This window comes from Fundulus heteroclitus, unplaced genomic scaffold (assembly GCF_011125445.2).
Source record: "Fundulus heteroclitus isolate FHET01 unplaced genomic scaffold, MU-UCD_Fhet_4.1 scaffold_874, whole genome shotgun sequence".
In the NCBI taxonomy this organism is placed as follows: Eukaryota; Metazoa; Chordata; class Actinopteri; order Cyprinodontiformes; family Fundulidae; genus Fundulus; species Fundulus heteroclitus.
In genome coordinates, this window is record NW_023397334.1 from 17,654 (window position 1) to 40,668 (window position 23,015).

The window sequence follows — 23,015 nt, forward strand, 5'->3', positions numbered from 1 at the left end:
TTTTAAATTATTTATTATTATTATTAGGGTTCCAAGCCCGCAGCGCAGGCGAACGGCTATGCCGTTCGTCTGCTCTGTGAGCAGAGAACCCTATTGTTTTTCTAGTGTTTTTAAATTATTTATTATTATTATTAGGGTTCCAAGCCCGCAGCGCAGGCGAACGGCTATGCCGTTCGTCTGCTCTGTGAGCAGAGAACCCTATTGTTTTTCGTGTGTTTTTAAATTATTAGGGTTCCAAGCCCACAGCGCAGGCGAACGGCTATGCCGTTCGTCTGCTCTGTGAGCAGAGAACCCTATTGTTTTTCTAGTGTTTTTAAATTATTTATTATTATTAGGGTTCCAAGCCCGCAGCGCAGGCGAACGGCTATGCCGTTCGTCTGCTCTGTGAGCAGAGAACCCTATTGTTTTTCTAGTGTTTTTAAATTATTTATTATTATTATTAGGGTTCCAAGCCCGCAGCGCAGGCGAACGGCTATGCCGTTCGTCTGCTCTGTGAGCAGAGAACCCTATTGTTTTTCTAGTGTTTTTAAATTATTTATTATTATTATTAGGGTTCCAAGCCCGCAGCGCAGGCGAACGGCTATGCCGTTCGTCTGCTCTGTGAGCAGAGAACCCTATTGTTTTTCTAGTGTTTTTAAATTATTTATTATTATTATTAGGGTTCCAAGCCCGCAGCGCAGGCGAACGGCTATGCCGTTCGTCTGCTCTGTGAGCAGAGAACCCTATTGTTTTTCTAGTGTTTTTAAATTATTTATTATTATTATTAGGGTTCCAAGCCCGCAGCGCAGGCGAACGGCTATGCCGTTCGTCTGCTCTGTGAGCAGAGAACCCTATTGTTTTTCGTGTGTTTTTAAATTATTAGGGTTCCAAGCCCGCAGCGCAGGCGAACGGCTATGCCGTTCGTCTGCTCTGTGAGCAGAGAACCCTATTGTTTTTCTAGTGTTTTTAAATTATTTATTAGGGTTCCAAGCCCGCAGCGCAGGCGAACGGCTATGCCGTTCGTCTGCTCTGTGAGCAGAGAACCCTATTGTTTTTCGTGTGTTTTTAAATTATTAGGGTTCCAAGCCCGCAGCGCAGGCGAACGGCTATGCCGTTCGTCTGCTCTGTGAGCAGAGAACCCTATTGTTTTTCTAGTGTTTTTAAATTATTATTAGGGTTCCAAGCCCGCAGCGCAGGCGAACGGCTATGCCGTTCGTCTGCTCTGTGAGCAGAGAACCCTATTGTTTTTCTAGTGTTTTTAAATTATTTATTATTATTATTACGGGTAATTATTATTCTCCGCTAAAACGCGTTGGGCGGCCCATGCGGATTTGTAACGAATCCATTGAATCAGGTATCCAAGTACAGAATGTGCACCGCCACTCAAACCCAGAAATTCAGACCCCTCAACAACTAGGGGGCGCTATAATAAAGGACAATGCGTTTACGCCTGTAACCACCAAACTACTGGTCCTACACTCAGAAACTTGATGGCACTTTGTTTATTGGATGATTCTGCAAAATAAAGAGAATTGGCACACCCTTCGTTTCCCAGCTAGTTTTCGCGCTACATGGCTACAAAGGTTAAACCTTTCTTGTTAAACTCCTCCAACATTTTTTGTGCAATCCGCACAAAGCTTTATATATAAGTGTGTCATGGACAAATAAAAAAAGTTATCGCGGCGGATTTTTGAATTTTGACTTTTTCGAAAAGTAAAGCTAAAATAAGTGATTGTTAGCTAGCTAGCTCTAAATGTGATTGCTGATTATTCTAAAACCATAACAGATTTTGACATGTCCTTCATAACCCATAGTCCAAATAAGATTTTGCACATGTGACCCGCATTTGAGGATCGTCCATCACTAGGGGGCGCTGTGATGTCAAGAAATCTACTACGCAAGAATGGCTGATCGGATTTTTACAAAACCTTCTTGATTCCCTTCCAGACATTGCCCTTAACTAAAGTATTAAATATGGTATTTATTGAAACAAGTGGGCGGGGCCTATTTCCAAAAGTGTGGAAAAAAACTTGAAAACTTCAAAAATTCACCTAAAATCACTTGTGTGGTGTAACAAGCTCAGATTTTCAGGATGTATTCCTTGAATAAGGTGCAACAATTCTCTCACTGCATGTATTCCAGTTTTTGAAAGTTGCACACTCTGTTTTTTTCAAAGTTTGTAAAATGGAGAAATCAATGTATTTTCCACAAATATTGGTCAATGCCAATAAAAATGGCCTCTATCTGTAAAGCACAGCCAGAATAACCATGTCTTTCAGTTTGATAAAAATCCAGGCGATTTTGACCAATTTACAAGATTTTAAAAATTAATGATACAAGATTATAAAGTTTAATTTTTTTCTTTCTCTGAATCCATTTTTTTAATGACCATCAAAAAAATCATGTGGTTAGATGAAACACTCTTGGACATTCATGAATATTTTCAGAATTTTAGAGCAAACCGTTGATTTAAAATAAATATTTATTTAGATAGTTTGACAAAAACCTATTGTAAAGAGCTTTTCAGAAAATGAAGCAAGGGCTCCATCTCGTGGCTTGTTTTTGCAACTACAACAACTCTTACCATTAATAGTCTAAGTAAGGGGTATTCAATTAAAACTTAGATGTCCACTTCAATAATTTTGTATGTATATATATATGTATGTATCCATGTATCCATATATATATGTATGTATCCATGTATCCATATATATATGTATGTATCCATGTATCCATATATATATATATATATATATATATATATATATATATATATATATATATATTTACATTAATGCTTTAATATGGCGTTGTATGGAATACATTTAAAAATTCCAGCAGAGGACCGCATTTGATCATGGATGGATCTCTACAAACACACACACATATATCTGTCCATCCATCCATCCATCCATTTTCGGACCCGCTTAATTCCTCATGGGGTTGCGGGGCTGCTGGTGCCTATCTCCAGCATATATATATATATATATATATATATATATTAGTACTGTCAGTTAAACGCGTTATTAACGGGGTTAACGTAAACCCATTTTAACGCCGACAATTTTTTTGTCGCCGTTAATCGCGCGTCGTCAAAACACACACACCGTTCCTTAATGTTTTTCCCCCCGCCGCGCTCTCCGGACTGTGTTTCTTTTACCCTTGGCGCTTTCCGTAGTTTCAAGAGTGCTAGAAAACTGTAGCAAAACAGACACGCGCTGCGCTCACTGTTGGCAACAGTGAGCGCAAAGTTTCTTTTACCCTCGGACACACGCGACTTTGGGCTTCTTTTTTCTTAAAGCGCTTCTAAATTTCATGAGTCACGGGTTGCGTTTTTTTTGGGCAGGTTTCTGAAAGTGAAATCGCTTATTTGGGGTCTTAAATAAGTGACGAAATAGGGGTTATTAAGTGGCCTGCCTGCACTACATTTGAGTGTATCCAGCTGAAATATCCCTCCGCCATAGGAGCCGACGGTAGTAAAGGCAGACAGAGCAACTCTGCACGTATTTTCTGCAGTTTACGGTGCAATAACCGGTGATAACTGCTGAAAGTAGATTACTTGGTGCAGATCACCATTTTAAGCAGAGATTGGTTCTGAAGATGAGCTTTTACACGTTGATAACATTGCAGAAACCCAACCCATAAACCGTTCTTTAATGATTATTAATTTGTTGTCTCTGTATTTGACAACCCAGGGATGAATCACGTTTCCAAACGAAGGACCTGGAGTTACTAACAGTTGCTAAACAGTCTCATTCAGGGTATTAAGCTCCTGCCCAGTTGCAAGCAAAGTGTAAGGCTGGAATGACCTGGAGATTTAAAACCTTTTTCCAGGCTTAAACTCTATGAATATGGATAGAAACAGCAAGCAAAAATATTCAAAGAAATTATTGTTGTTGGTGTGAAAGCTCAGAATTAGATGTGTGTGTGTGTGTGTGTGTGTGAGAGAGAGAGTGAAGAAATGAACAAAACTTATGACTTTATCGAAATGTTAAATTTTTATTAATTTATATGTATGCATAATACCTTTTGTTTAAGAGGCAAAAAAATATATTGGCATGAAAACAGGTATTTACACATTTGTTTACACATGGTGTAAACATCAGGGTATCATGATTAGTCATATAGCCATTATAGTCCAGAGTTTAACATTTGGCACCAGGATGTTTTCATACCAATTCTGAAAAGTGCTTGAAAAATAACAAAAATATTTTTTGTACAAGCATGTATTTTATTAGTGTCATTTATTGCAAAATTGCATATTAAAATGCCCAAATAGGCTATTACACTTTCAGAAATAAAAGGATAAAATATGCGATTAATTTGCGATTAATCTCGAGTTAACTATCGACATCATAGGATTAATCGCGATTAAAATTTTTAATCGTTTGACAGCACTAATGCACTAATATATATATATATATATATATATATATATATATATATATATATATATATATATATATATATATAATATAGGATCACTCTTAACAGACTGTTCCTTCAGAGCCAAATCTGCGTGGAGGTCAACTAACTGCAAGCTAACTGACTCAGAAGTAAATCTATGGTTCAGCACTACAATACAAATATACAGTCAGTTTATCAACATCCCAACATCAATAAAATTATGACTGTTCATTAATATCAAACTAAACAGTAGACATTTTAAACCTCGTTTACATCTTAGTTAAATAGCTTGAGGCTGTACATGTGTAAATTCCTACGTTGAGCGAGGTACTTGAACCCATCACACACGCAGTGTTTGATCCAGTCCGACATTTCTCTGTGTTCAGCGCTGGGTTTCGTCCATACAATGGATGATGAAGGAGAGTATTGGATGTAGAAGGATTTCATGCTCTTTGGTAAGGTGATAACTGTATTTCATCTCATGATTTACAAAGACTTGGAAGAGGATTAAAAAAACCTATGCTGTAATTTGTTAAATTACAGGTCATAGTTTCATAATTAAAAAGGATTTTATATTTTTGTTTTACATGGGTTAAAGATGATTCCGGTGTTTTGAGTTGGGAAAAATTTTTAAAGTGCATGTAAAACATTGCAATAGAAATGTGAGGAATGAAGAAAAAACAATGCTGTAAAAATTGATAAAGTGAGTTTATTTAGCTGAATGCAATAATAATATTATCGTGTGCAGGCTAGGTTTTTTTGTTGTTGCTGATAAAAAAGCTGGATCAGACTACTGGATCAGATTCCATGGATTCTCTCTGAAAGGACATGGCGAGCCTGTGCCCCAAGCAGAACTGAACCTCCATTGACAAACTTCATTCTTCTTACTGACATGAACTTGCCAGTGGTAACAACACAAACCACTGAACAAAAAAAAGAAAAAAAAAACAACTGAACTCGCAACATAACTTGACTTGACTGACGACTGAAATATATTATATATAGTCACAGAGGGTGTTGGGGTAGCTGGGGCTGAGTTCTTCCTGAAGTCCACAACCATCTCCACTATTTTTACAGCGTTGAGTTCTAAGTTGTTCTCCCTGCACCAGGTCACCAGATGGTCACCCTCCCACCTGTAGGCGGACTCGTCACCATCAGAGATAAATCCCATGAGAGTGGTGTCGTGCGCAAACTTCAGAAGCTTGACAACCGTTGTTTTCCACCAGTCGGACGTGCTGCCGCCTCGACGCCACACAGAGAGACAGCTGGTCAGAATGCTCTCTATGGTACTTGTGTAGAGGGTTGTGAGGATGAGCGGGGGCAGTTGGGCTCTCCTCATCCTCCACAGGAAGTACAAGCGCTTCTGTGCCCTCCTCACCAGATGTGGTGTTCACAGAGCAGGTGAGGTTGTCCGTGATGTGCACCCTGATGAATTTGGTGCTGCTAACCACCTCCACAGCTGAGCTGTTGATGAGTTTGTGTCATCTGCGAACTTCATGATGTGATTGGGGGTGAACCAGTGCAGTTGTGTGTCATCAGAGTAAACAACAGGGGGCTGCAGACGCAGCCCTAAGGGGAGCCCGTGCTGAGGGTGATGACATCAGAGGTGGTCTGTCAGACCCGGACTGACAGTGGTCAGGAGGTGAGGAAGTGTTGAGGGGTGTACTGAAGCCCAGATGTTCCAGTTTTTCCACCAGATGCAGTGGGATGAGGGTGTTGAACGCTAAAGTCCAGGAACATGCTCAATGGGGGCGCGACGTAGGTGGGCTTGGATGAGGGTGTTGAATGCTGAAGTCCAGGAATATGCTCAAAGGGGGCGGTGCGTGGGCTTGGAACCCGTTAATAACTGCTTGCAGTTCTAGTTATTATTATTATTATTATTATTATTACGGGTAATTATTATTCTCCGCTAAAACGCGTTGGGCGGCCCATGCGGATTTGTAACAAATCCATTGAATCAGGTATCCAAGTACAGAATGTGCACCGCTACTCAAACCCAGAAATTCAGACCCCTCAACAACTAGGGGGCGCTATAACAAAGGACAATGCGTTTTGGCCTATAACCACCAAACTACTGGTCCCACACTCAAAAACTTCACATCACTTTGTTTATTGGATGATTCTGCAAAATAAAGGGAATTGGCACACCCTTCATTTTCCAGCTAGTTTTCGCGCTACATGGCTACAAAGGTTAAACCTTTCTTGTTAAACTCCTCCAACATTGTTTGTGCAATCCGCGCAAAACTTTGTATATAAGCGTGTCATGGACAAATAAAAAAAGTTATCGCAGCGGATTTTTGAATTTTGACTTTTGTGAAAAGTAACGCTTAAATAAGTGATTGTTAGCTAGCTAGCTCTAAATGTAATTGCTGATTATTGTAAAACCATAACAGATTTTGACATGTCCTTCATAACCCATAGTCCAAATAAGATTTTGCACATGTGACCAGCGTTTGAGGATCGTCCATCACTAGGGGGCGCTGTGATGTCAAGAAATCTACTACGCAAGAATGGCTGATCGGATTTTTACAAAACCTTTTTCATCCCCTTCCAGTAATAGCCCTTAACTAAAGTCCTAAATATGGTAATGATTGAAACAAGTGGGCGGGGCCTATTTCCAAAAGTGTGAAAAAAACTTGAAAACTTAAAAAATTCACCTAAAATCACTTGTGTGGTGTAACAAGCTCAGATTTTCAGGATGTATTCCTTGAATAAGGTGCAACAATTCTCTCACTGCATGTATTCCAGTGTTTGAAAGTGCCACACTCTGATTTTTTAAAAGTTTGTAAAATGGAGAAATCAATGTATTTTCCACAAATATTGTTCAATCCCCAAAAAAAATGGCCTCTATTTCTAAAGCACATGCACAATAAGCAGAGATTTCAGTTTGGTAAAAATCCAGGCGATTTTGAGTTATTTACAAGACATTAAAATGTAAATGTGCAAGAATATAAAGTTTAATAATTTTTTTCTCTCAAACGCTTTTTTCAACGGCCATTTAAAAAATCACGTAAGTAGATAAAGCACTCTTTGAGATCCATGAATATTTTCAGAATTTTAGATCAAACCGTTGATTTTTAATAAATATTTTTCGTATTACGTACCAACATACCAAAAAAATTATTTTCAGAAAATGATGTTGGCTGACACCTGCTGGTGAAAAAAATTTAATACAATTGGTTGCCGGATGCGGCGGGTGCACACTGCACCGTAAACAAAAGGATTCTGGAAAGGTAGAAATTCAATGGATCCTGTTCTGGTATTGGAACATGAAATTAGAAAGGCCCAAGTTAATAAAGAAAATGTGGTAGATATCTTCTTTGACATTGAAAAAGCTTACGATATGATGTGGAAGGAAGGATTTTTGATCAAATTAATGAAGATGGGAGTGGGTGGTTCGATGTTCAACTGGATAAAGGATTTTCTTCATAATCAATCTATACAAGTAAGAATAGGAAACCAATTATTAGGAAATATTTATGTTGAAAATCGTATCCCCCAAGGAAGCATAGTTATTCCATTATTTATTTTTATTATGATTAATGATAATGTTTGAAGATGTGGAAAATAAAATGGACGCTTCTTTAAATGTAGGTTTCATCATTAAAAAAGTTCAAGAAGCCATTAATAAAATAGAAGATTGGTCCTTTAGATGGGGATTCAATATTTCTGTAGATAAAACAAAGGTTTTGCTTTTTACAAGGAAATAAGTTTCTGAAGAAATAAAGTTACAAATTTATAGATATGACTTGGAAAGGGTAAACCAATTTAAAGTTTTTGGTATATGGTTGGATGAAAGGCTTACTTGGAAAGTTCATATTGAGAAGATGATTGATAAATGCAAAAGAGTTATAAATGTTATGAGGTGTTTGGTCGGGAATGAGTGGGGAGCTGAGAAGAAGGCATTGAAATCAATTTATACAGGTTTGATTAGGTCTGTTTTTGATTATGGATGTATTGCTTTTGGTTCAGCATCAGTATCCTTACTTAAAAATTGGATATTGTTCAGTATCAAGCATTGAGATTATGCACAGGGGCCATAAGAACAACACCAACAACATCAGCATTACAAGTAGAAATGGAAGAAATGCCACTACAGTTGAGGAGATTACAATTACTTTCCACTTACTGGTTTCGGTTAAAGAATCATTGTGAAACTCATCCATGTCAGGAAATTCTAATACCAAGTTGGGAAAAAGGGAAGAAAAAATTAAATTCTTTTGGATGGATAGCAGATTCTACTATAATAGATCTTGAACTATCTCAAATAAATGTTAGTAAAACAGTTCTTCATCCATCTATGTTGCCTGAAATTGATACGGATCTAACTTTGTTTTATAAACAAAGAGGATATTTCAGATTCAATTATAGTTCAACAATATATAGACAAAGAATATTATGGATATGTAAACATTTTTACGGATGCTTCAGAAGATTCACATAATAGGAATGGTGTTTTGTTTGTAGTCCCACAATTTAATTTTAAACCAGGTAAAAGAATCAGTGATGAAATTTCAATTTGCACAGGAGAAATGTTTGGTATCATGTTGGTAAAGACCTTAGGATGGATTGAAGAAATTACACCATTAAGAAGTTTAGTTTGCTCTGACTCAGAATCATATTCATTTAAACACAATCATTCAAACAGTAGACCTGATTTATTAGTAGAAATTCAGAAATTATTATTAATAGTTTATTTTTGATGGCTTCCTTCTCATATTGGAATAAAAGAGAATGAGATGGCAGATGAATATGCAAAAAAAGTAAGTAAATGTTTTCTAATTGATATGATAGTTCCATTTAGTAAAGGTGAAATAAAATCAGTAATTAAGAAAAGGATTAAAGCAAGATGGCAGAAACAGTGGGAAGAAGAAAGAACTGGAAGATGGTTTTATTATCAAAGAAAAGTGGGCTTTATGAGAAACACATCAAGGAAAAGAAAGGAGAAAATGGTGATATCAAGATTACGCTTTGGTCATGCAGGTTAAAATAGCATGTTATTTAAAATAGGGAAAAATGCTACAGGAAAATTTTATTTTTCTTTTGAAGAAGAAACAGTGCAGCATTTTAGATTATTTTGCAGTAAATATGTAATTGAGAGAAATTAATTGGTAAATAGATTACAAAACAGTAAATTAAAGTTAAATATAAAATACCTTTTAGACGTGGACTCTAAATCAGAGGGTTATTCTTTATTATTGAGATTTCTCAAAAAGACTGATTTGATAAAGAGTATTTAGGTTTTTTTGTTTTGTTTTGTTTTTCTTATTTGTGTAGTAATAGTAGGATATTGGACTAGTTCAATCCCGATCCACACTCCATTTCAGTTGTTAGCAGTAATGCACCAAAAGTTGTTTGCCAACCACCATAAAACACAAGAAGAAGAAGAAGACTTTTGACTTTTAACAAAACTTTATTAACAAAAGAGATCAAACAGTTAAACAATTTAGTTAAAAACAAGTGTCATTTACATAAAATACTTAAATAAGGAGCTTGTTAAATTGAAGCTCTCCTCTTTCAGACACTACACATAAAATCTTGTTAAAACCCCACAACTGCATAAAAGCCTCCATGTTCTGCGTGGCTCTGTGGAAGTGAAACTCCAGCCGAATCCTGGCTTTCGTGTTGTACTTCCACAGAGCCACAGCATCAAGGTGAGGTCCCCCCTGCAGTCTGTCTCTACGGGACAAATAAATAGCCATTTTTGCCTTACTGATTAAAATGTTTAAGAGTCGGGCCTTTGCCTTATTAGTTTTGTTTTGGCACACTCCTCCAATAAATAAAGAAGTTGTAAAAACAGTGCCAAAAAGACTAAAAACATTGTTAAAAGGCCAAAAACGGTCTTTAGTCTTGTGCAGTCCATAAAAACATAAAAAACATTTTCAGACAGACTGCAGAAAGGACACTCGTTTAAAACACCCTGATTAATAACCGATAAAAACGAGTTTGTAGCGATGGCTCCATGTAAAATTCTCCATTGGAGATCACCGGTTCGCTTCTTATTTGGAAGCTTGTTTAAAGTCCTCCATGGGGGTGCTCTACCAGCAAGTTTATCCGTCCATACACAGACTGTGGGGTTCTCGAGGTGTCTTTGAGTCATTACAGACTCCATAAACAGTTTTCTGGTCCATAGTGAATAAAACCACCAAAAGAAGAAGAAGCAGTAATCCCTCCCTGGATCAAACCTGAAACTACAGTAGATTTGATATGGTTAGAAAGGAAAAAAGAAGGTAATATTAATCATAAACTGATACAGGAATATGTTAATAGTTTTTATGGCTATATTCAAATATATAAAGATGCATCTAAAAGTGTGAGTGATGGGTTAGGTATTGCATTTTATGTTCCAGATTTCAATATCAAAGTAAATAAGAGAATAAATAATGAATTGGCTACTAGAACATATAGTGATGTATTGTAAGAAATATGAAGAAGAAAGAAGGAATTTGGTTAGAGATGTTAATAAGGAGAAACTTAAATTTTGATATCGTAGATATTCGTAAAAAAGTAAAAAAATAAATGTTATCAATATTTATTTAAATATTTAATAACAGTAATAATTAGAAAGATTTACCATCTGTAAATTAATATTATAGATATAGACATATAGATACATACACATAAGTATATTTGGCAATAGGGCCATTTTGCCCCAAACTCCTCACCAGTTGGTGGCGGTAATGCACACCGGAAAGCTGTTTGCCAACCGCCAATAAACACAAGAAGAAGAAGAAGAAGAAGAAGAAGAAGAAACCGGAAGCCGACGGCCGTTATAAGGTGAAGGACTACACCTCTCGTTTCATTCTCTACAGCGACAACATTCTGAGCATTAAGGATTATCCAGCCTTGAGCATAAGAAGAATCAGCATTTCTGAAGGTTCTTCAAAGAACGTGGAACAATTGTAAAGGTAAGTGAATTTGATCAATATTATAGTCTGCAATTGTCACGTAGTGCATGTTACGATCGGCTTTTACTGCTGCCTTTTTAATGAAAAAATCTTGCAGGGTGCACAGCTACAACAAACTTTTTAAAGACAGAAAAATTATTGTTGTGTTGTTGCTTAGATATTTTCTTTCTGTTATGTAGGGAGGTATGGTAGATTTTTCGGGTCCGTTCCTCGTTCCAAAACACCGCGTGTTGGTTTGTAAACAAAGCCTCACCCTTCCCCCACTCGGACACAACGCGGTAAAGGTTACATGGTTTAGTTGGTCTGAGTTGAAGCGTTGTTAACTTTAAGCACCAATGCTGTAAGTTGGAGCTTTCTGTGAAAGTAAAGTAACTTCTAGAAGAATGTGAAGATTTAACGCTTGAATATCTGTTTGGTTAATTAAAATATGGCCTGGTAGTCATAGGCAGTAGTCTGAGTAGCGGAGACAGTCAACATGGCGGCCACCGAAAAGTAATACGTCATGACGCCCAAGCCCTATTCAAAAAACTCCTCCGCCGTGTTCTTGCTGGAGGCCCAGCTAGTTTTGTCAGTGGGTTCCATGGTGGCCCCTTGTGGGCAAGCCCACATGGGCTGAGGGTGGGTTTCACATGGGCAACCCAGTTTTCACCCACATGGGACCCTCGGCTGATTATGGGTCCTACACTGTATATCCTTTATTATTACAGGCTATTTAATTTGGAGTGGGTCATTTTGTGTTATTATTGTAATATGTATTATTTTTTGTAAATTCTGCTTGTGAAGACTTTGATGCAGTCAACTGCGAGTTGCCTCTATGCACTATATAAATAAAAATGCCATGTCATTGTTCAAGGTTTTTATTATTTCAAAAGCATATGTATTTGACAGATGCATAATACACACAATATGATACAGATTATGAAAGTTTTATACAAGACAAAAAAATGGAACAGACAAAAAAAATGGTCCCATAACAAATTTTCTTCGGCTGAGCGAGTAGTGGATCTAGTGGGAGAAGGACGGACCTGTCTGGCCTGTCTATTGCCTCCCCTGTCCCTTAGACTTAGACAACTTTATTTGTCATTCGGTATGCACAGAGTGCGTACAGAACGAAATTTTGTTTCATACAGCTTTTGTAAATCACAGTAGAAGTTAAATTACAGTTTTAGGTGCGGCAGAGATTTAGAAGTAAAACAGTAGATTTTAAGTATACAGTATACAAACAATTGAAATGTAACAAAAAGACTTTATTTATGTACAGATTGGATTGTGTAAGGGCATTTGTGCATGAATGCATTTATTTGTGCAATTTTAGACTAGGAGTCCAATAGCATTTGTAATGCTATATGAAGCTGCAATGATCCAAAAAATGCAAATGTTGTGCAGAGTTTGTGGGTTGTAGTTTAACAGTTCAACAGCAGTTTAACAGTCTGATGGCAGCAGGGAAAAAGCTTTTGCAGAACCTGGAGGACCTGCGGAACCTCTTCCCAGGGGGCAGCGGGGAGAACAGTCCATGGTGGGGGTGTGAGGGGTCCCTGATGATGTTACAGGCTCGGGACATGCAGCGCTGGGATGAAATGTCTTTTATGGAGGGAAGAGGACCCCCGATGATCCCTTCTGCTGTCCTTACCACTCTCCTCACGTTCTTCCAGTCGGCGGCACTGCAGCCTCCACCCCACACAGAGAGACAGCTGGTCCGGATGCTGTCTATGGTGCTTCTGTAGAAGGTTGTGAGGATGGGCGGGGGCAGGCGGGCTCTCCTCATCCTCCGTAGAAAGTACAGTCGCTTTTGTGCCCTCTTCACCAGTGACGTGGTGTTCACAGACCAGCTGAGGTTGTCCGTGATGTGCACCCCCAGGAACTTGGTGCTGCTAACCACCTCCACAGCTGAGTTGTTGATGAGCAGTGGAGCATGGCGAGGCCGGTTCTTCCTGAAGTTGACGATGATCTCCTTCGTCTTCTCCACGTTCAGGGTCAGGCTGTTGTCTCTGCACAAGCCCACCAGCTGCTCCACCTCCTCTCTGTAGTCCTGGTTGTTGTCATCCCTGATCGGGCCCACCACCGTTGTGTCGTCTGCAAACTTCACGATGTGATTGGTGGTGATCCAATCAGCCATTTTACACTGCCCTCTCCACATCCTTCCTGGTGATCTGGCTGGTTAGGCTGTTCTTCTTTAAAGCTCCTGCAGGAAACATATGTTACGGTCACTTCACACGTGCCAACAACACTCTCAGCAAGGATTGTAAAGTCAACCATGTTGAAGTGATATTCACCAAAAACTGATTACTTTAATATCCCAATTACATTAAATTAAGCTTTCTAGCATGACTGAAATGGCATTTCAGTAATAACAATAGCCAAAATGAGTGTAAATGTATCTTGACAAAAGTTACTATATTACAGTTATTAATGATCCTTTATGCATTTACCAAATATAACTTCAAACAGCTTTAAAGACCGGAATTCCCGCTTGCTTCCGAAGACATTATTTCTAAAAAAAAAATAAATTAATAATAATAATAATAATAATAATAAAAAAAAAAAAAGAAACTTTCAGCTATGTTAAACACAGCAGATGAACTCCAACCAACAACTGCGAATGATTTGGTTAGAAAAAATGTTCTGGGGTTAATCACAGATCTAAGTCCATTAGTGAAGCTAGATTTGTTTTGAGTATATCGCATCACAGAGGTGACTACATCAATGTGTGCATTATAAGGCGGAGGGATTTCAGCTGGTTATATACACTGCATCGTCACTTATTTGAGAGCTAAAAAGGCGACTTCATTTTAAGAAACAAAGTGAAAGAAAACGGTCGGCGTTGTGGTCTACTTACGGCACTTTTTAACTTTCGGTCAAATACCGACTGCCAAAAAAAAAAAAAGAAAGAAATACACTAACCAGCCAGTGCAAATCTAGCTCTGATTCCCTTAAGATGATAGAATGTGCCGCAGAGCCGAAGCTCCGAGCCGACGGCGGTAGCAGCTGGCTCGGCCTAGTCCTCAACCACGTTGCGGTCGTGGCCACCTACAACTGTGGCTTTTTCTGTTGCTGCTGATACTCTCAAACCCCTAGAATTCTCTAAAGTATTCCTGTATTCCAGTATTTATTAGATGTAGAGGCATTCTTACCTGTATGTCGTCCAAAACCGTCTTCGTTGCAAGGATAAAAAAAAAACATCCTTCCAATGACGCCGGAACACGGTAGGCTATGTGCACAAAATGGCGCCTGCTAACTTCCGGCTAAGCGTGGTCAGAATCCACTTCCGGTTGAAATATAACTGTTTTGTTAGCAAGACTATCGATGATCCTGGACGATCCAAGGTTTAGTTCTGTTACAGACCATTTTTGTATTTGTTTAATTAGCTTGGGTGATCGTAAAAGATACTAATTTAGTTGTGAAATTATTAAAATATCAACATTATAAACGTTCCCCTGTCTCGTGTTCACTGCCCCCTAGTGACTGAATTGAGAATTGTGGTAATTTATATCCCCTTCTAAAGTTTGTTAATAAAGGCCATGAAATACTAAATTCTTAGCATCCTTCGTTTGCAAGACATCTTAGAAAAACATGTTTTTTTTAAAAAAAGCTCTTAAAAGCTACTAAATCCACAGCGTGATGATGTTAGAACAGAATTAACTAGATAAAAAGTGTACAAAATCATTACGCTATACATATAGTAATAAAATAACAAAGCACATATAGTATTTGGTTTGACATTAATTCCAGTGTATCAATATGAAAGTAGAATTCACCTGTGTGAAAACAAAAAAGGAAGAAACATTAAAAACTTTTAGAATATTGATCCAGTTTATTGTGAAACATCTCAAAAACATCTCAAAATTTTCAGCCGCTTCACTGAAAGGTTGTGAAGTGATTTAAATTTCAATTATTTAAATAATTTATGCATGATCTAGGCTGGATTAATGTGATATTAAAGACTTTTACTTATTAAAGATAAATAAATAAAATAGCATAAAAAAGGAGACCTTCAGTGGCTGTAACATGTTGATTTGACCATTTTGAATTTGTAAGGGCTGCCCAACTGGAGCCCACCTATTGCCCATGCTTGGTCTAGCCCATACTGCCCACATGAGTCATGTGGGCAGTAGATGGGCTGCCCACATGGGTCCCAGCAACACAGCCCACCCTGAGCCCATGCCCAGCTGAAGCCCATCTAGCCCAAGTGAGGCCCACATGGGCCCCACCTGGACGTGTTTGCTGGGTTTGCAGAGTTTTTTCGAATTAATCGCGTATTGCGCAATAGACAGGATAATTTAGCACAGCGCGACAGTGTAATTGTAGAGAGATTTTTCTTGGTGGCTGTTATAAACAGACAAACACATCATTTAACAGTGGCTTTTAAAGAGGAAAAAGTGGTGTTGGAGCCATAAATCTAAAATATTTAAGTTATTTGTATGATGTTTGCTTTTTATTTTTATCCTATTCAGTAAGATTTGTTCGGGCCGTTTTATTGTGAAGTTTAGTTTACTTTGAAAGGCGTGCTTCCTGTCGAGCCGTATATTGTATTAGAAATGGATTATGGATGGATTATCTAGACACGGAGCAATACAGTTTTACCGTGTCAACTGTGGATGACTTGGAAAAGGAAAAGTTTAATTTTTTATGGATAAGATTTTTTTTTTTGTGTTAAAATTCCCAGTTTGCATGCGTCCTTTACTTCCCGTGTCTAAGGAATGACACTGAAATTTGGATCTCTTGACATAACAAGTGCCTTTTTTAAAATAAAGTATAATAATTAAAGCTACCATTTTGTAGAATATTCTTGTGTTTCACTTTTACTTGTCCCCATGTTCTAGTGGGTCCCGTGGAGGCTCTGACATAAAATGACATAAAAGACATTCATCTTTAAAGCTTTGCTTCACACTCTCGAGCTTCTTAGTATATTGGAGAAATATTTAAGTGTGAGGATTGTGTTTAATTCATTATCTACTAGAATTAAAGTTACAAACGTCATTGTCCTATTTTACAGCTTTTACTAGTTACTTTACTCATTTCTGGGATATATTTTTTGTTTTCTTTAAGTAATCAAAGTAATTGCAGGAGCTGTTGATACAACAACAAAATAACAAATGAATTGGAGATGTTTCAGTGTGGTGAAGAAAGGCTTAAAATTTAATATTTAAGTTATTAACTTCAATTAGGACAATGTACATTCATCAACATGTCGGTTTAAAGCAACAATGTCCCCCAGTTTTACAGTGGATGGGGATTTCCTTTTTACAGTTTTTAAAATATTTAACCTCCACCTAGCTATCTGTGGTTGCAGGCCAACAGGTTGTGGTAGACTTTCAGGTGTCTCTGTGGTTTTGGCCCATCTGCTGGCCCAGGTAGCTGCAGACTGAAGTTGTTGTAAGTTTATAGTATGCTGACCTTATTTTCTTTATTTTTAGATGCCTCGCGGCAAAGGTTTTTCGCCGTACACAAGCCTTTAAAAGGAAGATGGAAGACCCCAAACCACTGGATGTCGAAATCAAAGTTCAAGAAAGCACGTTTGTGGCTTGTATGTGTGTTTAATAGATACTTGTGACATTTGTGCTTTGGTTGCATACTGTTGATTTAACAAGCTTAAACCAAAATATTTGTTGTTTTCTGATTGGAAGGTCAAGGAACAGGAACGCGGCATAGAAGTAGACCTTGGCCGACCTCTTCTGCCAACAATACCTGCAAACTGGTCATTCCACCAGAATCAAAAGACAAGAAAGTAAGTTTATTTTACACATACATTGACTTAATAATAATAATAAGCAGTGTTGTAATACTATTTTGTATTTCTTTTAGTTTTGTCTTTCTTATCGGAGACTCTCATCTAAGGGCTATTGTGGATGGATTTGCTCCTATTAAAGAAGAGAGTCTTTATTTTGGATTCTTGGCTGTTCCTGGAGGAGCAGCGTTGGACCTGAGAACCGAAATCTTGAATGCTGTGATACCACGAATACCTGATTTAGTCTGTTTGTTAGCTCCAAGCAACACTTTGAAGAGAAGCAACCGTTGTCAGTGAAGCTGGGAAACAGTTTAAAAAGCTCCTAACAACTGTTTGCACACTTTTTCCGAAGGTAAGCTGTTGTGTTGGTTTATGATACAAATTTGTAAGCAGTAAATTAGTAACAAAAAATACAAGTATATGTAGCACCATAATGCAAGCAAGTAAAACAATTGCTTGACGTTTTTAATAAAAACATGCACTGTATATAACTAAAGTGTTTAAAGGCACGGGTATGATTTAGTGTTCTGTACGGTTCTCATAACATACCATAAATGTAAATGTTTATAAGATTGTTTTAGGGACTGTTAAGTAATTTCCTACTTTATATCTTTTTAAAGGTGTTTGTGTTGGATTTCCCCTCCAAGACTAAACGTGGATCCTCAGGTTCAGTCTCTTTTACGACAAGAATTCCACAGAGTATCGGTGCAATTGGGTAAATACTGACAATATAGCCTTTTGCTTTGTAAAAATATCACATTTTAAGTATTTCTGAATTAAATGCCTCAATTTGTAACTTACTATTTTAAGAAGTATTTAACATTTGTCTATTTTCTGCATTTCAAGGTGTCTCATACAAATCAGTTGCTGAGCTGTTTCCAATGAGAAAACTGCACCTGTGGAGCAGAGATGGGGTAATGAATTCAAAAAGTTTTATAAAGTATAACTTTAACAAAATTAATTGATTATTAATATGTACCGTTTTTATTTTGTTAAAAAGGTACACCTAAGTGACGATGATGGGATGAAAATCCTAAATAAAGCAATATATGAGGCCTCACATGAGCAGATTCACAAGCCAACTGCAGAGACGGAGGTGATGCCCACCATGTCATGCTCTCCTCCAAAGATGCTTGAGCAGGTTCCCAAGCCAACTGCTGAAAAAAGTCTCAAAGTTGCTTTGTACACCTGAGGTTCCAGTTGTGGCCCCACAAGATCCCTTTGAATGGAACATTGTCGGATCTCACAATAAGGTAAAGTAATTTACTGTTTTTGACTTAACATTTGAATGTATTATAAATATTTATTTATTAGATTTATGATTGTCATTCTTTTCTGACAAACTATAGACCTTTCCAACTTCAAGTAAACAAGAAAGCTGTACTTCGCCAAAGAGAGTACTCCATTTAAAGGTTAGTATTTGTAAAACATTTTTATTTAACCATCCATCCATCTTCTTCCTCTTATCCACGGTCGGGTCGCAGGGGTAGGAGCTTCAATAGGGCCAGCTCCTCTGGGGGAACCCCAAGGCATTCCCAGACCAGCTGAGAGACATAGTCCCTCCAGCGTATCCTGTGTCTTCATCTGGGTCTCCTCCCACCAGGAGGAGACCCAGATGACTGAGCTTCTCACCCTATCTAAGGGAGAGCCCAGACACACTACAGAGAAAACTAATTTCGGCCGCTTCTACCAGGATCTTGTTCTAATTTTTATTTAAACTTTTTAATTATATTCTTACTGAAACCATAAGGTTGTAATAAACTGTTTGCTATTGTTTACAGGTGGAAGAACAAATGGACTTTTCTGTGGAGCTCAATCCAAAGTGGTTTGATGGTGAAATGCTGGAAATATTGGGGGATGGCAACACACCAACTTTTGGAGATGCTTCTATTGCGCCATTTCAAAAAACTAAGGTAATACTGATGGGGAATGGTGTTTTGTTAATATGTGCAATGTGTTAATATGTATAATTTTGATCCCAAACATTTTTGGCACTGTCTTTAAATGAATTGGCTATTAAAATTTGAAGGAATGCCATGTATTAAAGTATAAATTATTGACAAGACTTTAATCATTTAGAACAAGGAATATAACAAAGTAAGTCATATTTTTTTTGTAAAGTGAAATTCATGTCTATTTCATTTAGACATAAATACTTTAATGTTATGTGATGTATTAACTCACTATATCTATGACATGTATACATATTTTTGTTTCACTTTCTAAATTGGCTAATAAAACATGAAATTATTCTTCACTTCTTCTGAACTTTAGGCTTCTCCAACTTCAAGCCAACATCAAAGCTGTGCTTCACCAAAGAAAGCACCACATCTACAGGCTAGTATTTGTTAAACCTATTTAAGATTGTCAATTGTTTCTCAATGAAATCATAATTTGTAATAAAATGTTTCCTATTATTTACAGGTGGAAGAAGAATTGGAGCAGTTTTCGGTGGAGCTGAATCCAACTGCACCATTCAAAAAACAAAGGTAATCCTGATGTGTTAACATGCATAATGTATACTTTTGGTCCCAAACCATTGTTGGCACTGTTTTTATTTTTTTTTTTTTTTTTTAAATTAATTGCCTGTTAAAATTTGAAGGAATGTCATGTATGAAAAAAGCAAATTGTTGAGAAGACGTCTGATCTTCTAGAAAAAATATTATAATGAAGTAAAGAATATGTTTTTATTTGTAAAGGGAAATTTGTACGTATTTGTTGATTTAGCCATAAATACTTTAAGCTTCAATCATGGGTTGTCTCACTGTATACATGGATACATGAAAACGTTTTAACTTTGTGTACAGAACATGTTTAACTTGATTGCATACCAGCAAAGAAGTTAAATAAACTTCTTATCCCAACTCTAATTGTACCCTTGTGTTTTTGTATTAGGGCTGTGACAGACTAGTGGCTGGTGGGGAAACTGTCACCAAAAACGGTAAGAGAAGTCTTCCTGATCACACACTAATTACAAGAGGTTCATTTCACCAGGGCCATGACTACTTTGGTTCAAATAAATCAAAACAGTGTGCCACCAATAGTACTACTACTATCATGACTAATGCCATTCACAATGCAAGAACCTGGTCAACAAATGATATTGATAGACTGTTGCTAAATGGTGATAAAATGTACACTTTCATGAAGCAGCATGGCATGATTAGTGATGTCAATGGTAGTGGATACGTTTTTGTCAGGGAATTACCCACAAAATACACATTGGACGGAAACACATTCACCCTACAATATTTAGACACATTTACTGGACATGTTAACATCCAAGAATATGATCGGGATCTTGCCAATGTTGCTATGCCTCTAGATAAGGCTTACAAAGAGCACTCGATGACAACGACGCCTGCCTAATCACAATTATGAACAGCACATGTGCAGTTTTGAAGCATGAGTCTGGGTTTTCGGTCTTTGATCCACATGCACGCGGTGATGATGGTGGTCTCGATTTAAATGGCTCCAGTATTCTTGCACACCATGCCACAGTTGATTCATGAACATGCACATCACAAACCTAGTTCAGTCTTTATGTGGCAATGATGAGCTGCATAATGCATACCACTTGTTTGAAGCTACTGGTGTTAAGGTTGTTAGTGATGGAACATTTTCTGCTAGGACTGGTGGAATGGATACTGACAGTGTAGCATTGCAGGACAGTTTTGCAAATATAGCAAGCCCAGATGAGAATATGCACGGTGTTTCTTTGGAACCAGGTCATGTAACTGATGACTCTGTGACGATAGTGTCTCAAAGTAATTGCAACAGCCTCACATTTAGTCCACTGACACTGACTGAAAAACGGAGAATATGCACAAAGCTTAACGTTGTCCCAAGTTTTCAGGAAAGAAGACTGTTTTCCAGCATTACTGTAGATCACCTGTGCCTTGTGCAGCCACAATATAAGGTCAGATGGGAATTGCTTTTTTCCGTGCTCTGTCCTATGTTTTTATTGGATCTGAAGAAAAGCATAGGTGTGTTCGTTATGCTATTGTAAAACAGATGCTTGCAAATCCAGAGATATACTCAAAAATTTATAGACCTCAGTACACGTCTGTGCAACAATATGTAACTGCTTCAAAAATGAAGTATGTGGGAACTTGGGCCACTGAAGTGGAAATTCAGCGGCGGCAGATTTCTTTCATGTGGACATATACACATATACTTCCGAAAATGGTTAAGATATCCTTCCAACAACACAGATGGCCATTGCAAGGACTCTACCCTTAATCATTACACAATTGTCATTATGAACCCATAACCTGTGTAACAGATAAAGTCTCTAATGAGTGTATCGGTTTCACTTCATGTCATGTAAACACCATACATTAACAACAGACAAAATCACAAGCTGTAAAAAAGGGGATACAAGAGAAAAAAGACAAAAGAGAAAGAGGTACAATTTGGATGACTTACACCGACAGATCAAGAAGACTAAAATCAAGGACTGTTATGACAACCAAGACTAGACAGAACTTACATGCAACAACAGAGTGTTAAGAACTATGCAACAAAACCAGATTTCAAGAAAAGGTTAAAAGTCCAGTAGAGATAAGCATGCTAGTGACCCTAGTTTTCGGGAACACCTCAAACAATACAAAAAACACAAATATGCCAATGATCCTATGGTTAGGGAAAATGTCAAACAATACAGCAAAAAACAGGTATGCCAATAATCCAGGGTTTCAGGAAACATGAAACAGTACAGCAAAGATAAATATGCGAATGATCCTGACTTTCAGGAAACCGTGAAACAGTACAGCAAAGATAAATATTCGAATGATCCTGAGTTTCAGGAGACCGTGAAACAGTACCACAAGATAAATATGCGAATGATCCAGAGTTTCAGGAGAACGTGAAACAGCACAGCAAAGATAAATATGCGAATGATCCTGACTTTCAGGAAACGTGAAACAGTACAGCAAAGATAAATATTCGAATGATCCCGAGTTTCAGCAGACCGTGAAACAGCACAGCAAAGATAAATATGCGAATGATCCGAGTTTCAGCAGACCGTGAAACAGCACAGCAAAGATAAATATGCGAATGATCCGAGTTTCAGGAGAACGTGAAACAGTACAGCAAAGATAAATATGCGAATGATCCCGAGTTTTCAGGAGAACGTGAAACAGCACAGCAAAGATAAATATGCGAATGATCCGAGTTTCAGGAGAACGTGAAACAGCACAGCAAAGATAATATGCGAATGATCCAGAGTTTCAGAGAGGAGAACATGAAACAGTACAGCAAAGGTATAAATGTATATAAATATAAACATCAAACAGACTTTAAAGAAGCTGTCAAACAGAGAAGCAAAGACCATTATGCATCCATGAGTAAAGAATCTAAATTGGAGTTACAACCATGAATGTTGAAAGGTATAGAAACAATTCTCCCCATCGTAAACGAATAAAACTTTACCACAAGGAATTGTATAATATCAGTATCGATCATGCTATATCTATTAAAGATGCTGTTGGTAAAAAGGAATACTATATTTCTCCAAAAACAACATCGACTTGTTATCAATCAGTTTAAGATAAAGTCCAGTCAGGTCCAACCTATGTCTGTTGTGTTTGCCACAAGTTATTGTTTAAACATCAAGTTGTAAAATGTAACTTAAACCAATACAGAAAAAGTGCTTTGGCAGAATCTGTAGCGAAGAAATGCATCACTATACATATGTCCACACTTGTGGAAATTCTGTGAAGTAAATTGCCATCTCCAAAAAACCACTGCAAGCATGTTATGGATTTGTCACACCTGCAATAACAAGATTCTTAGAGGTGTAGTACCAGAAGACAGTGCTGTAAATAATCTCCACCCAGATCCTATTCCGGAAGAACTTGATGCACTAAATTCATTAGAACAACATTTGATTGCACACACATTCCCTTTTATGAAGCTTTAGCTTTACCAAGGGAGGCCAAAACGGGGTTCATGGGCCTGTGACATGCGTGCCATCAAGCGTGATGCTGTTTGTA

At 37.6% G+C, this 23,015-nt stretch overlaps 2 long non-coding RNA genes across 2 annotated transcripts; both read left to right on the forward strand.

The window, feature by feature from the left end:
* Positions 1-17,657: 17,657 nt before the first annotated feature.
* LOC118562342 lies at positions 17,658-18,178 on the forward strand. The gene is made up of 3 exons (XR_004930574.1): positions 17,658-17,734; positions 17,866-17,933; positions 18,020-18,178. It is a non-coding gene; the product is annotated as an uncharacterized LOC118562342 (long non-coding RNA).
* Positions 18,179-18,181: 3 nt separating this feature from the next.
* LOC118562341 lies at positions 18,182-19,357 on the forward strand. The gene is made up of 4 exons (XR_004930573.1): positions 18,182-18,272; positions 18,369-18,431; positions 18,801-18,932; positions 19,294-19,357. It is a non-coding gene; the product is annotated as an uncharacterized LOC118562341 (long non-coding RNA).
* The last annotated feature ends 3,658 nt before the right edge of the window (positions 19,358-23,015 follow it).